The following is a 4,871-nucleotide window of genomic DNA, read 5'->3' as shown; positions in this document are numbered from 1 at the left end:
GGGTAAAAATTGTTTAGATTTCAGATTTTCTGTGTCTGATGTATCAATTTCTTCTAACATATCTTCTGTGGCTGAGATTCTCTCTTCCATACCTTGTATTGTTAGTGATGTTTGTGTCTATTTTTTTCTGTTCCCTTGTGTAGGTTTTCCATCTCTGGGATTGCCTCAGTCTGTGATGTCTTTATTGATTCTATTATTATTTTCAAGTCTTGATCAGTTTCATTCATTTTCTTCTCCTGTTTTCCTAGATTTTTCTGTATTTCTTTAAGGGGTTTATTTGTTTCCTCTTTAAAAGCCTCTATCTGTTTGATTATATTTTCCTGTATTTCCTTAAGCGTTTTATTAATTTCAGTATATGGACTCTATCATCTTCAGAAGATGAGATTTAAGGTCGTAGTTATGTTTGTTAGGGCATTCATTGTTGTAGTAAGATACATGTTATCTGAAGGTTGGATATTGTCATGGCTTTTGTTCATTCTGGTCTTATGATGACCTTTAACCATCTATCTGTCCNTGGATGTTCCTGATATGCCATGTATTTAAAGGTGACATAACTTTGATTTCCTGATGTTTCCAGGCCTCTGGTAGGTATCCTTGGGCTAGCCAATGGAACTCATCTGGTAATGCAAGTCTCTCAGATGTTTGGTGTGTCCCTCAGGAAACATATGATAGAGGATTGCAGGGGAAAGACAGGCAGCAAAGCACTGGTGCAATGGTGCTCAGGAGGATAGTATATGACTAATAGCAGCAGGGAATTCCTCAGAGGACTCAAAAGACAGTAGAATGGGTTTAGTAGGGAAATCTAACATGTATCAACAGGTCTTAGGAAGATGGCTAGAGAGGGAAATGACTGTTCAGTGGAGGTGGAGGAGTGACAATTGGCTGCTCAGGGAAGCTGGGCATGGCCCAGAGGACTCTGCAGGCAGGAAATGGATACAGGGAGAGAAATTATTGTATATGCTTCCAGATAAGTAAGCCTAATGAAGGTGGATGAATGAGTTCAGGGAGGGAATGTTAACATTAACATTTTTTATGTGTCATGTAATCTTGACACTTTATAATTACTTGATGTCTATTGGTTCATTTCTTTTTATGCACATTTGGAAAACCTCTGTGTTTGAATGTCCATATCTTCCTGAACATCAAGGAAAATCCATCTTTCTGTGTTTAATTTGCATCCTAGTCCTATCCTATGCACAAAGTATTTATAAGTTTTGTCTCCAAATATTGACTCTCAGATTTCTTATTCTCTCTCTCTCTCTCTCTCTCTCTCTCTCTCTCTCTCTCTCTCTCTTGCTCTCTCTCCTCTGCTTCCTTTCTCCTACAACCAAGGTTTTCCTGGAACTTACTATGTAGTTCAGACTGTCATTGAATTCATGAAATTCTTCCTTCTCCAGTATATATACTGTTGGCATTCCACAGGTAAGCTATGATGGCTTGTAGGAAAGTTTCTATACTGTTCCTCCAAGAGAATATCTCTGTCTTCAAACCTTGTAGATGTTTCTGTGTCATAACACCTTTCATTTTGTACTGCTGGTACTTATTTTCTTCTCCCTCTCCGCTCTCTCTCCATCAATACAGAATATGGTTTGTAGATAACTTAAATATATACAGGCTATTTTTAAGTTATTTTAAGGCTCCAGAAATAATGATTTTTATAAATTACTTCATCTCTACCATCCTGTTTCCCTGTTTTATGAACCAGGTAAACCATTAACACATATAAGGGTGATCCTGAGAATCCAAGTGTAGACAAAATGTGTTCATGTCTTTTTTTTTCTTTGCAGAAATATGACTGAACAGCTCCTAATAGAGGACTTACACATTGCAGATTGGACGATTAACATTACAGCACTGAAAGATAGCACTGACATTGGAATGCTAATTTGTGTAGTCGTGTCTCTTACCATGATTTTTCTTTCCCTTATCATTGCCTTAGTTGGGCTGTTTGGAAATGCCACAGTTATGGCTTCTGGGCTTCCTGATGCACAGGAATGTCTTCTCTGTCTACATCCTCAACCTTGCTGGTGTTGACTTTGTTTTCATGTGCTTTCAAATTGTACATTGTTTTTATATTATCTTGGACATCTACTTCATCCCCACTGAAATTCCTCCATTTTCCACTGTGGTGTTAAACTTTGCTTATCTTTGTGGTCTGAGCATCCTCACTGTCATTAGCACTGAATGCTTCCTATCTGTCATGTGGCCTATCTGGTACCACTGCCAATGCCCAAGGCACACATCAGTTGTCATATGTACCCTGCTTTGGGTCTTGTCCCTGGTGATGAGCCTCCTGGAAGGAAATGAATGTGGCTTTCTATATTATACCAGTGACACTGGTTTGTGTAAGACATTTGATTTAATTACTACTGCATGATTAATTGTTTTATTTGTGGTTCTCTTGGGATCCAGTCTGGCCTTGGTGATTACTATCTTCTGTGGCTTACACAAGATTCCTGTGACCAGGTTCTATGTGACCATTGTGTTTACAGTGCTTGTCTTCCTGCTCTTTGGTCTGCCCTATGGGATCTACTGGTTCCTCTTAATGTGATTAAGAAATTTTATTATAATGTACCTTGTGGTTTTCGTCAAGTGACAGTATTTCTGTCCTGTATTAACAGTTGTGCCAACCCCATCATTTACTTCCTTGTTGGCTCCATTAGGCATCATCGATTTCAAAGGAAGACTCTCAAGCTTCTTCTACAGAGAGCGATGCAAGACACTCCTGAGAAGGAAGAATGTGGAGAGATGGGTTCCTTGGGAAGATCTAGGGAAATAAAAACTGTCTGGAAGGGACTGAGAGCTGCTTTGATCAGGCATAAATAGCTTTGAAAAACAGCTTTGTCCTTAACAGTTTGTAGAAATTTCATAACTTTGTTTAGTTGATGACCCAAGGTTAACTCAGTTGGGAAAGTAGTCAATGTTGTAGAAGTTGATTGATATTGCACTTGTTGTAAATACTGAGTGCAGCATTTTTGCAGCTATCTTTCTAAGAGCTTCACCAACTCCATCCATTTGATGGGACTCCTTGTAAACTCTATGGGGTTCAGGAGAGCTCTTGACCACAATTGACTAATCCCTTCTTCAGAGGAAAGCTCAAGAAAGTGCAATGAAAAGTTATATTTCTTTGCTCACTTAATTTGAAAGTGGTTATATCCTTGTTATATTTTGCAAAAAAAATAATTCCTGTTTTAAAACAAACTTTTTTTTTCAGTGTCAAGGTTCTAAACAGATAAGTTATAGTCGCAGAACTTACTAATTTCTCTAGGTTTTAATAAATGTATGATATATATATATATATATATATATATATATATATTGGTTTTTCTAGACGGGGTTTCTTTGTATAGCCCTGGCTGTCCTGGAACTCACTTTGTAGACCAGGCTGGCCTTGAACTCAGAAATCCGCCTGCCTCTGCCTCCCGAGTGCTGGGATTAAAGGCATGTGCCACCACACCTGGCTATGATAGTCTTTCTTATATTAATATTTTGGAAAGAAGTAAAAATTTTTAAGAGAAGTCTGTTAAATCACTCTTCACCTAGCAGATTCCTTACCTTCAAGTTCACTATTTATTCCATTTTCAGTATTAGAAGAGTGTGCTCAGTCTAATAATATGATCCATCAACATCTATGCACAGGGAAACGTTGTGAGTGTCTGTCCTTTTCTCTTCCTTTCACAGTGTCCTACTTAGCTTCCCATGATTGGGTGTTGACTTTGTCATGATTCTCCTTCTCTCTGACTCTTTCCTCATGATATGTTTCCAATGAGGTCCTCTATAATAGGCTCCCTTGATATCAAACTTGTTTTAAATTTATACCATTTCAGGAGCCAGTAGTATCTAAAAACTTGAGGATGTAATGTTCAGTAAAATTTTCTATAGAAAGTGTTTCAATTTTAAAGGTGTGGTGTGTGATAAATTCAGTTGCAGTACAATTAAGAGAACAGAATACCAACAGATTAATGTAAACAAATCAACAACTTTTTAAGTTAATATAGCTATAGAACCTAATCAAGACACAAAACACTCTCTTATATTTCTTAATTTTCATTTTTCCTCTAGTCAAAATTTTTTATATTAGAGGTAAATATGCTGTCCATATTTTTGTTCCAAACTAAAATTTATAATGCAAATTAAAAGACTGTAGCATGATGTTTAATATACATGTTGCTAAATGGTTTTTATAGTTGAACAAACTAACCTATTCAGCAGGTCATATAAATATTCATTTTTTTTCTCCTTTTGCTTGGCCCAGTATTTCCTCACAATGTTTCTATTCCTCTCTCTTGGAATGGATGGTAGTGTATGATCTGTGCCTCTGTATGTGGGAAAGAAGTACTGTGCTTTTTTGATTTGACAAGGAGTTACAATTAAGAGATTGCCTTGAGTATCATAAGAAACTTTGGACTTTTAAACTGTGTTGGTACTGTGAAAGACTATGAGGACTTTTCAAGTTGGACTTAGTGTATTTTCTACTGTGATATAGCTACAAACTTACATGGTTCAAGAACTGGAATGTGGTGGTGAACCTGAAAAATTTCCTCTACTGTCTCATTTTGGAATGCTTAGCCCCAAGTTGGTGGAACTGTTTGGGATGGATTAAAATGTGTGTCCTTGTTGGAATATATATCACTAGGGGTGATCTTTGAGGTTTCAAAAGCCAGAACTATTCCCCATTATCTCTTTATCTCCCTTATTCTTGAGGGTAAGATATAGCCTTCTGGCAACTGCTCCATTGCCATGCCAACCTGCCTGCCTTTTCTCAGGCTTCTGGACATGATAATCATGGATTCCACGCCATGAAAATTATGAGATATCCTATGAAATATTTTGTATTAGTAGACTTTGTAATCACAGCAATGTCATCACAG

At 37.2% G+C, this 4,871-nt stretch overlaps 1 pseudogene across 1 annotated transcript; it reads left to right on the top strand.

Annotated features, from left to right (window-relative positions):
• The first annotated feature begins 1,878 nt into the window (after positions 1-1,878).
• Positions 1,879-2,914, top strand: LOC110335383 (annotated as a pseudogene). Its single transcript, XR_002381163.1, has one exon. The product of XR_002381163.1 is annotated as a mas-related G-protein coupled receptor member B1-like (transcript).
• Positions 2,915-4,871: the final 1,957 nt, after the last annotated feature.

This window comes from Mus pahari, chromosome 1 (assembly GCF_900095145.1).
Source record: "Mus pahari chromosome 1, PAHARI_EIJ_v1.1, whole genome shotgun sequence".
NCBI classification, from domain to species: domain Eukaryota; kingdom Metazoa; phylum Chordata; class Mammalia; order Rodentia; family Muridae; genus Mus; species Mus pahari.
The sequence above is the reverse complement of the archived record's forward strand: the minus strand, read 5'-3'. Positions and strand labels throughout refer to the sequence as shown.